This window comes from Bombina bombina, chromosome 5, assembly GCF_027579735.1.
Source record: "Bombina bombina isolate aBomBom1 chromosome 5, aBomBom1.pri, whole genome shotgun sequence".
NCBI classification, from domain to species: domain Eukaryota; kingdom Metazoa; phylum Chordata; class Amphibia; order Anura; family Bombinatoridae; genus Bombina; species Bombina bombina.
In genome coordinates, this window is record NC_069503.1 from 664,267,190 (window position 1) to 664,279,591 (window position 12,402).

Genomic DNA, 12,402 nt, shown 5'->3' on the forward strand with positions numbered 1-12,402 from the left:
ATTTTCACTACAGTGTCTTAAAGCATTCAAAGCATTGCACCCCAAATTTCAGACCTTTAACCCTTTACAGGGGGGTATATGATACCAAAAGAAGCCTTCTAGGAGCCTTTTCAGCCACTTCCAGACCCACACACATGCAGCTGCATGTCCTGCTCTCAAAAGTAACTGCGCAGTAATGGCGCGAAAATGAGGCTCTGCCTACTACATAGAAGGCCCTTCCTGACTGGGAAAGTGTCTAAACCAAAGTGATAAAGTGTGAATTTCAACTTCAAGCTGTATAAAATGCCCAAATAAAGCAATCGATCTAGCCCATAAAAGTGTCTACCAGTTTTATAGCCCATATTAAGCCCTTTATTCTGTTTAAGACTAAGAAAATGGCTTACCGGTCCCCATGATGGGGAAAATGACAGCCTTCCAGCATTACTCAGTCTTGTTAGAAATATGGCTAGTCATACCTTAAGCAGAAAAGTCTGCCAACTGTTTCCCCAAACTGAAGTTATCTCATCTCAACAATCCTATGTGGAAACAGCAAACGATTTTAGTTACTGCTGCTAAAATCATATTCCTCTCACAAACAGAACTCTTCATCTTTTTCTGTTTCAGAGTAAATAGTACATACCAGCACTATTTTAAAATAACAAACTCTTGATAGTAGAATAAAAAACTACAACTAAACATCACATACTCTTCACCATCTCCGTGGAGATGCTGCTTGTTCAGCGGCAAAGAGAATGACTGGGGTGGGCGGAGCCTAGGAGGGACTATATGGACAGCTTTTGCTGTGCTCTTTGCCATTTCCTGTTGGGGAAGAGAATATTCCCACAAGTTATGGATGACGCCGTGGACCGGACACACCAATGTTGGAGAAAAACACAATACCACCCCCCAACATTACAGCCCACCACCAACATACCCCTATTCTAAACCCACCCAAACCCCCCTTAAAAAAAAAACTAACACTACCCCCCTGAAGATCTCCCTACCTTGTATTCACCCAGCCAGGCAGAACTCTTCATCCGATCTGGGTGATGTCTTCAATCAAGCGGCAGAGAAGTCTTCTTCCATCCGGCTATGTCTTCAAGCAAAGCGGCATCTTCAATCTTCTTTCTTCGCTCCTCCACCGCGGAGCATCCATCCGGCACGACGACTGAATGAGGAATGAGGTACCTTTAAATGACGTCATCCAAGATGGTGTCCGTCGAATTCCGATTGGCTGATAGGATTCTATCAGCCTATCAGATTCAAGTTCAATCCGATTGGCTGATTGGTTCACTCTGCGCTGTATATAGGATAGCTCGAGTTGCGAGCTGAAACTACGGGCGGCGGGGGTTCCGTCACTTGCGCCGCAAACTACGATCTATATCGGATTGCGCCCCTGGAGAATATCTTAACTCTAGTAAGTTGGGGTTTTTTGCAGCTTGAGAGCTAGAGTAGTGAGTACCAAATTCTAAGTAGTTAGCATTAAGGGCGAGAAGTGAGATTAAGTTGTAATCCTGGGCTTAATAATAAGAAAGTTCCTATATTCCAGTTGTGAAAATAATGTAAAAGGGATTATGTAAATGTGTGGAATATTAGTTTAATGGAAATCATCAGATGATAATAATAGGGTATACTTTTCAGTGGTCAAGAGCCGCTCTGAGTGGGGAAAGGGGAAGTGAGCGAGGCTTTTAGAATTGACCTAGTTATAGTGGGTTGGATGATAGGAGGCTTTTTGCTATAGGAGAATAGAGAAGGATTCTCATAGAAGTGTATCTATTATTTAACTGCTCTAGGGATGCAGCACTCTTAAAATTGCAAAGCTTCTGAAGCGTGATCATCGAACAATCAAGCGTTTCATTCAAAATAGTCAACAGGGTCACAAGAAGCGTGTGGAAAAACCAAGGCGCAAAATAACTGCCCATGAACTGAGAAAAGTCAAGCGTGCAGCTGCCAAGATGCCACTTGCCACCAGTTTGGCCATATTTCAGAGCTGCAACATCACTGGAGTGCCCAAAAGCACAAGGTGTGCAATACTCAGAGACATGGCCAAGGTAAGAAAGGCTGAAAGACGACCACCACTGAACAAGACACACAAGCTGATGGAGTCAAGCTCAACTCCCAGTCCTACTGCCAGTTTCTGGAAGACACCTTCTTCAAGCAGTGGTACAGGAAGAAGTCTGCATCCTTCAAGAAAAACATGATTTTCATGCAGGACAATGCTCCATCACACGCGTCCAAGTACTCCACAGCGTGGCTGGCAAGAAAGGGTATAAAAGAAGAAAATCTAATGACATGGCCTCCTTGTTCACCTGATCTGAACCCCATTGAGAACCTGTGGTCCATCATCAAATGTGAGATTTACAAGGAGGGAAAACAGTACACCTCTCTGAACAGTGTCTGGGAGGCTGTGGTTGCTGCTGCACGCAATGTTGATGGTGAACAGATCAAAACACTGACAGAATCCATGGATGGCAGGCTTTTGAGTGTCCTTGCAAAGAAAGGTGGCTATATTGGTCACTGATTTGTTTTTGTTTTGTTTTTGAATGTCAGAAATGTATATTTGTGAATATTGAGATGTTAAATTGGTTTCACTGGTAAAAATAAATAATTGAAATGGGTATATATTTGTTTTTTGTTAAGTTGCCTAATAATTATGCACAGTAATAGTCACCTGCACACACAGATATCCCCCTAAAATAGCTATAAGTAAAAACAAACTAAAAACTACTTTCAAAACTATTCAGCTTTGATATTAATGAGTTTTTTTGGGTTCATTGAGAACATGGTTGTTGTTCAATAATAAAATTAATCCTCAAAAATACAACTTGCCTAATAATTCTGCACTCCCTGTATATATATACATATATACACTACAATTAGCTCATATGGCTCTCACATCTAACACAGCAGAGCAATGGGCAGCTATGTAAGAATAGAAAATACTAACAACTTCAGTTACATAAGTAATGTCTCTCATATCTGTAATCATCCTGGTAAAGAACACATAAGAGCCCTCAAAGAGGTCTCCGTAGCAATGGCAATAGTGCCAGCTTCCTCTACCAAAAATTTCAGGTGTAGTAGCGACTATGTGGTTGCGTACATTTCAAACATTAAAAATAATGAACAGTGTACAATGATCAGCTAGTATACAATTTAGGTAGCAAATAGGTGATCTTTGGCAATGAAAAATTCCAATCCAATCATAAGGAGTGATAAGACAATATATAACTCAAATGTCAATAACATTACTGATGTACAGTTTTACTTGTATATATGAGAAAGCTGCTTGCTCCAAGTTATTTCCAGTTTGAAAAATTGCATCTGCCATGAATCAGATAACTGCCATGAAGTTTTATGCTGAACATTCTGAGTCGGAGCAAATGAAGCTCAACCTAGTACCTGGTGCAGTTTATAAGGAGCTTACCCCACTCCAACTTTCAGGAAAGTGCTAAAGGTCTTACGCTGCTCACTAAAACGCGAAATCTCCATTGTGCTATGAAAGCTGCAGTCTACCCCAAAATTGGACATTCCTGCCAACTGGACTGCAAAAAGATCTCTCCATATCTTCTCTCTATGAAGTAACCCGGGAATTTTACCTTCTGAGCTAAACCTGGAATCCTGAATTGCACCTTCGGATGTACTAGTGGGCGGCAAAGAGAGATTAACGGCTTGCGAGTCTTCAGCGCTCCGGCTATACGGATTCCACTGATCAACCAGATGCGCTGTTGCAATTAGCTGTGAGAGAGACCCACCAAGCTCTGGGAAGCCGGCCGCACATTCCCGGGCCCATAGGGTTCAGCAACCTCTTCTCTTTCATTCTCGGTAGGTGGAGCTAGGCCTGTCTCAGTAAACTGTAAGGCTTCAGGTATGTCTTCACTTGAGATTTGGTGGTTTGTTTTCTCCTTAGGTATTTGATGTAGGAGGGCTGAGAGGTTACTAAATTTCTCCTCCATTTGTCTCTCGAAGTTTCCCAGTAGTATCCATACCGACTGATACAATTCCTCTGGAGCTTCCATCTCCAAGTGGTGCATATAGATATCTTAGTCTCAGATTGTCAACTGAGGTTGCTTTGAGAGAGGTAAAGTAGCAGAGTAGGTTGTAGTATTAGCTGGATATTTAATTTAAATTAATAGAAGATTGTGAGCCGCTCTTACCAGGGAGACCAGGGAGGTTGTTGAAAGTGCTGAAAAAGGCCACCACCTAAGTGTGTGTCAGGTTTAACTTATAGATGGAATCTTTTATATATGAACCACAGAGTTTCACAAGAAGTCGGGATCAAATAAATATGTAACCTCTGTTTTGATCATAAACTGTGGGTCAACTATAGGAGTTGAAGTGAGGAAGTTTCTGAAAAGAGAAACTTAACAATTAGATTGGATCAGCACTAATAGTTAACTGTAGTTTATTGAGGATAGAACATTAACTAGTATGATCATAGCCCAGTTGTGGGATTATAAATGTTTTCATTACACCAACAAATGGGACAGTCTAGTCAAAATCAAACTTTCATGATTCAGAAAGGGCATGCAATTTTAAACAACTTTCCAATTTACTTCTATTATCTAATTTGCTCAATTCTTTCGATATCCTTTGTTGAAGAAATAGCAATGTACATGTGTGAGCCAATCACACAAGGCCTCTAGGTGAGGCAACCGATCAGCAGCTACTGAGCATATCTAAATATGCTTTTCAGCAAGTGATATCAAGAGAATGAAGTAAATTAGATAATAGAAGTAAATTAGAAAGTTGTTTAAAATGACATGCTCTTTCTAAATCACGAAAGAAAAAAATTGGCTTTCATGTCCCTTTAAGCTAAAAATCTCACCCACATGTGATCTCCAATGCGGTAGAAAGGAAAGTGAATGTCAATATTACCTTGTAATAAACTTCAGCAGATAAAGTCACTGCCAGCAAGCAACTTGTAGTTAGAGCAAAAAGGTTTTAAGTGAGACTGAACAGAAGTATTCAGAACGAAGTGGAAGGCTTCGAGTCCTTTGATAGCAGACAGGACGGCAGTAAGTAACACCTGTGAATCCAAATTACTAAGCAAGGTAGATGGAGAGGAGGAGAGACTTATGGTCAGTATTTAAAGAGACAGTACGCATATAGGGAAGTTTCATGACAGAGCGCTACAGACTAGATCAGGACACGGGTAACCAATCTCTATCTCTGGAACCAGCAAGGTATAGAGTAGAAATACCTATTACACTATGCAAGCGTAACTCTAGGGGGTGCTAGAAGAAATATATAAAACAATCTGTAGGATAATACTGAAGTATAGTAAAAACAATAAAAACTTAAAAATAATATAAAATGATCAGATAATAATGTATAAAGACAAAATAATAATGACAATTACAGAAAAAATGAGACATGGACTCTCATCAAATGTGATGTGATGAGATCAATATAAACAGAAAATGCAGCTTAAAACAATATATAATAAATACATAGTGTTGAGTCTCTAATAAGTTCTTATCTGTATATAATATTGATACTCAGGCAATCCCAAGATTAGGAGGGCACTTCAGAGGTTTATTAGTCCTCCTGGGTAGCACATATATAAGATTCTCCCTTAGATCCAGAAGTCAGCTCCTTGTCACAAAACCAGTCTGGGTAAATACTCTCTCTGTGCAAAGAAAATCACAAAGACAAGGGCGCCTCCTCGTGTGATATAGTTTGGACAAATGTAAAAATAGGTGAATACAGATTTTATACTCACAAGTAAAGCAGCACTCTGTTGTGCTTATAGAGGCAGACTGGGAGTTCACAGTGTCCCAGTTCACTGACCAAGGCAGTGCAACAAATCACTCCAGGGTAGATTTCAATCAAGCTCAGGCTCTCAGCAAAGAGTTAAAATACCATAGTTTAATGGTGCAGTAAAATACAATATAAAATGTCACAAATGTGACCGTAACAATGGATAAACAAGCAACTAGTTTCTCAGATCTCTGTCCGTTTCCTCAGGCTTCTATCCAAAGACTGAGAGCTCTGGCTTATAAATGCTAAATGACCACTCTGAGTGAAACATAACCACACCTATTCAGGTGTGGAAGTAAACCTGCCTCATCAGGTGTGTGAGTGCACACCTGTTTGTATTCTAACTATGGTCTGATTGAAACAGGTGTGCACTCACACACCTGATGAGGCAGGTTTACTTCCACACCTGAATAGGTGTGGTTATGTTTCACTCTTAGAGTGGTCATTTAGCATTTATAAGCCAGAGCTCTCAGTCTTTGGATAGAAGCCTGAGGAAACAGACAGAGATCTAAGAAACTAGTCGCTTGTTTATCCATTGTTACGGTCACATTTGTGACATTTTATATTGTATTTTACTGCACCATTAAACTATGGTATTTTAACTCTTTGCTGAGAGCCTGAGCTTGATTGAAATCTACCCTGGAGTGATTTGTTGCACTGCCTTGGTCAGTGAACTGGGACACTGTGAACTCCCAGTCTGCCTCTATAAGCACAACAGAGTGCTGCTTTGCTTGTGAGTATAAAATCTGTATTCACCTTTTTTTACATTTGTCCAAACTATATCACACGAGGAGGCGCCCTTGTCTTTGTGATTTTCTTTGCACAGAAGGTATAGAGTAGTTAAATCTTCTGAATGCAAGTTGTTCTGAGATATATTTTGTAGTATAACCGGAAGATTATTGGAGTTATGGGAGCTTCAAAAACTGCGACCAGTCATGGCTGCCGCCTAATAGAGATACATTTACAACAGAAGTGGACACTAGGCATGCGTTTATTCTTTAACAAAGAATACCATGATACGAAACAAATTTAATAATAAAATGGTATATCTCTCTGAATTACAAAAGAAAGAATTGTTGTATTTCATGTCTCCTTAACTAGATGTGATAAAACTATTTTTTTTTATTTTTAAACGACCCTTTACAAAACTATGTCTAATTAGAAGATATTTAGAGAGACTATATCTTTCTAAACATTTACTATACTCCAGGGTTATAGATTAAATGGATCCATAAAGTTAATAACCATTGGGATTTGCTTAAGCTTGACATTTATGGGTCCCTAATGGGAAGATCGAGTTATGTGTTGTATTCCATAAAATATTGCTTTGCTGTGAATAGAAGCTTACATTACTAAGGTGTGCATTGGTAGGAACATAAGGTGAAATGTGCATTATCATATAAATTATTTAATTGGTTACTGATTAATAAGGATCAGTAAGCATAGATTAATGTATGTGCATTCATGAGATTTCATTAAAACTGCATAGCAAATATATTACAAAATTACATTACATTGTGCTTTATTTTAAATAATTTATAAACCTAATGGAACCTTTGGCTATGTTATTAAATCTTTAATTTATTCTGTCATAAAATACCTTTCTTGATACCCTAAGATAATTGATTTTAAAATTATGTTCATACACTTCACATGCTCTTTCTCTTAGCAGACCTCCTAATTACCCTATTTTCTTCTCATTATGTATAGTATTCTAAAAAAAATCATTATTTTGTTATTCTGTTTCTATTAATAATAATAATAATTATAATAAATTTAGCTGCAAGCAGCAATAGAGGTGGCCAGCGCATTATTTTTGCAATGCCATATAAGTAGTTATGTCACAAAATAAAGCTATATAACAACTGTTTACAGTTCTAACATAAGCATTTGGAAAAAAAAACACATTTTAGAAATGTTTGCGTTTTTTAAAATGGCTGCCACACCATATGACCTATACTTTCAACATGAACAAATGTAACTCTAGGTGACAATATATAGTTATACGGCAAATTTCACAGTTTTAACATAAGCGGTTGGAAAGAAAACACAGTTAAACGGTTGGAAAGAAAACACAGTTTTAAAATTTTTGCGTAAACCAATATGGCTGCCACAGCTTGCGACTAATTCCTTCAACATGAACAACTGTGACTCTAGGTCACAATATAAGACTGTACAGCAAATTTCACAGTTCTTACATAAGCGGTTGCAGAGAAAATAGACTTTCAAAATTTTCGCGTAAACCAAGATGGCTGCCCAATTGTAAGATATACAGCCTCTATATTATGCACAATAGTGAACACTATAGATATCAATAAACATGGCAAAATTAAGCATTTTTGTAAAACGGTTTTTGTTTTATTATGAATTTAAATATATTGTTAAGCAATTTTAAACAATTCAAAATGGCTGCCAAACCACATGACTTATCAACTTCTCTTGAACAAATCTGAATGTTAGTCATAAGATAACTCTATAAACAAAATTTCAAGTCTGTCCCATAAGCGGTTTCGGAGAAGAAGATTTTTATATATTTTTTAAAAATGGCGCATACAAAACAAAATGGCCGCCAAGCTATGCAATGTATGACTTTCAAATTGCACAGACTAATGCTCACTATAGACCTCTACAATTTGCAGAAGTTTCATGAAAATTTGCAAATGTTTTATTTCACGAAGGCGACTGTGCAATGCGAATTTTAACTGCATTATTGTCTTTAAGGGTTATGACTATGTGTAATCATGTGTCTATTACACTTTAAAATTGTTAAATATTGTAAAACTAATGTATAAAGCGCAAAATTATGCAATTAAATTGTGATATAAAGGTTAATGTCTCACAGCAGCCATGTTGATTATGGAAAAATCGCAATTTTAACAATCTTGGTAGAGGACCTTGCAAGGAGCATACGTGCAAAATTGTGCTTTATTGCACTAAGCGGTTTAAGAGAAGAAGATGTTTAAAGATTTTTTTGCAAAATGCAAGATGGTTGCTACATGATGTGACCAAGTCACTTCTGTTGAGCAATGGAAAATCTAGGTCATAGCCTCACTAAGCACAGCAAGTTTCAAAGTTGCAACATAAGCAGTTCCAGAGCTAAAGATTATTAAGCAGTTCTCAAAATTTGTCGCAAAAAACAATATGGCTGCGTAACCTTATGACCTATGAGTTCAATATTGCATGAGATGTAGCATTGCAATAGGCTGTACCAGCATACCTGATTTCAAGAGTTTAGCATAAGTAATTTGTGTTCTGTGAGCAATTGACTCAAAGGAGGAAGTATTGCATTTTAAATAATTACGATAAACATAAAACCGATATTGCTGCCGCATCATGTGACTGATTCTCTCCTAATGAGCAATTATGAATCTAGATAACAATATAAGACTGTACAGCAAATTTTATAGTTCTTACATAAGCGGTTGCAGAGAAAATAGACTTTCAAAATTTTCACGTAAACCAAGATGGCTGCCCGATCGTAAGATATACAGCCTCCATATTACGCACAATAGTGCTCACTATAGATGTCAATAAACATGGCAAAAATAAAGCATTTTTGTAAAACGGTTTTTGTTTTATTATTAATTTAAATATTTCGTTAAGCTATTTTGAACAATTCAAAATGGCTGCCAAACCACATGACGTATCAACTTCTCTTTAACAAATCTGAATGTTAGTCATAAGATAACCCTATAAACAAAATTTCAAGTCTGTCCCATAAGCGGTTTCGGAGAAGAAGATTTTTTATAGTTTTTAAAAATGATGTATACGAAACAAAATGGCCGCCAAGCTATGTAATGTATGGCTTTCAAATTGCACATACTAATGCTTACTATAGACCTCTATAATTTGTAGAAGTTTCATGAAAATTTGCAAATGTTTTATTTCACGAAGGCGATTGCGCAATGCGAATTTTAACTGCAATATTATCTTTAAGGGTTATGACTATGTGTAATCATGTGTCTATTACACTGTAATATTGTTAAATATTGTAAAACTAATGTATAAAGTGCAAAATTACGCAATTAAATGGCGATAAAAAGGTTAATGTCTCACAGCAGCCATGTTGATTATGGAAAAATCGCAGTTTGAACAAACTTGGTAGAGGACCTTGCAAGGAGCATATGTGCAAAATTGTGCGTCATTGCACTAAGCGGTTTAAGAGAAGAAGATGTTTGAATATTTTTGCAAAATGCAAGATGGCTGCCACATCATGTGACGAAGGCACTTCTTTTGAGCAATAGCAATTTTAGGTCATAGTAGCACTAAGCACAGCGAGTTTCAAAGTTGTAACATAAGCAGTTCCAGAGCTAAAGATTTTTAAGTGGTTGTCGAAATTTGCGCAAAAAGCAATATGGCTGCCAGAGCATGAGACCTATGAGTTAAATTTTGCATTAGATGTAGCACAGCAATAGGCTGTACCAGCAAACCTGATTTTAAGAGCTTTGCAAAAACAGTTAAGCAGTTATGGGCAATTGAATACAAAGCTTGGCAGAATAAAAAGAATAAATATAGCTGCAAGCAGCGATAGAGGTGGCCATGCGCATCGACATTGCAATGGAATACAAGCAGCTAAGCCACAATATAAAGCTTTATAGAAGATTTTACAATTCTAACATTGGCAGTTGGAAAGAAAACACATTTTAAAATTTTTTGCATTTTTCAAGATGGCTGCCCCACCATATGACCAATACTTTCATGACGATCTAATGTAAATCTAGGTGACAATATATGGTTATACAGCAAATTTCACAGCTTTAACATAAGCGGTTGGAAAGAAAACACATTATCGAAATTTTCGCGTAAACCAATATGGCTGCCACAGCTTGTGAGCAATTCCTTCAACATGAACAACTGTGACTCTAGGTCACAATATAAGGTTATACAGCAAGCTTCGCAGTTCTAACATAAGCAGTTGCAGAGAAATAGATTTTCGAAATTTTCGCATAAAACAAAATGGCTGCCTGATCATATCATATACAGCCTCCATATTTTGCACAATAATTGTCATCATAGATGTCAATAAACATGGCAACAATAAAGCATTTTTGTGAAACGGTTTTTGTTTTATTATTAATTTAAAAATACCTTTAAGCATTTTTGAACAATTCAAAATGGCTGCCAAACCAAATGACCTATCAACTTCTCTTGAACAAATCTTAATGTAAGTCATAAGATAACTCTGTAAACAAAATTTCAAGTCTGTGCCATAAGCGGTTTCGGAGAAGAAGATTTTTGTAGTTTTTAAAAAAAGCGCATACGAAACAAAATGGCCGCCAAGCTATGCGTTGTATGGCTTTCAAATTGCACATAGTAATGCTCACTATAGACCGCTACAATTTGCAGAAGTTTCATGAAAATTTGCAAATGTTTTATTTCACGAAGGCAATTGCGCAATGCAAATTTTAACTGCAATATTGTCTTTAAGGGTTATGACTATGTGTAATCATGTGTCTATTACACTGTAATATTGTTAAACATTGTAAAACTAATGTATAAAGTTAAAAAATATGCAATTAAATGGCGATAAAAAGGTTAATGTCTTGCAGCAGCCATGTTGATTATGGAAAAATCGCAATTTGAACAATCTTGGTAGAGGACATTGTAAGGAGCATATGTGCAAAATTGCGCTTTAATGCACTAAGTGGTTTAAGAGAAGATGTTTAAAGATTTTCACAAAATGCAAGATGGCTGCTACATCATGTGACCAAAGCACTTCTGTTGAGCAATGGCAAATCTAGGTCATAGCAGCACTGAGCACAGCAAGTTTCAAAGCTGTAACATAAGCAGTTCCAGAGATAAAGATTATTAAGCAGTTTTCAAAATTTGTTGCAAAAAACAATATGGCTGCGTAACCTTATGACCTATGAGTTTAATATTGCATGAGATGTAGCAGAGCAATAGGCTGTACCAGCATACCTGATTTCACGAGCTTTGCATTAGCAGTTCAAGAGTTACGGGCAATAGTATAAGTTTGGCGGAATAATAATAAAAATAAATATAGCTGCAAGCAGCGATAGAGGTGGCCATGCGCATCTATATTGCAATGGCATACAAGCAGCTAACTGACAATATAAAGTTTTATTGAAGCTTTTACAATTCTAACATTAGCAGTTGGAAAGAAAACACATTTTCGAAATTTTTGCATTTTTCAAGATGGCTGCCCCACCATATGACCAATACTTTCATCACGATCAGATGTAACTCTAGGTGACAATATAGAGGGAGTGCAGAATTATTAGGCAAATGAGTATTTTGACCACATCATCCTCTTTATGCACTTTGTCTTACTCCAAGCTGTATAGGCTCGAAAGCCTACTACCAATTAAGCATATTAGGTGATGTGCATCTCTGTAATGAGAAGGGGTGTGGTCTAATGACATCAACACCCTATATCAGGTGTGCATAATTATTAGGCAACTTCCTTTCCTTTGGCAAAATGGGTCAAAAGAAGGACTTGACAGGCTCAGAAAAGTCAAAAATAGTGAGATATCTTGCAGAGGGATGCAGCACTCTTAAAATTGCAAAGCTTCTGAAGCGTGATCATCGAACAATCAAGCGTTTCATTCAAAATAGTCAACAGGGTCGCAAGAAGCGTGTAGGAAAAACCAAGGCGCAAAATAACTGCCCATGAACTGAGAAAAGTCAAGCGTGCAGCTGCCA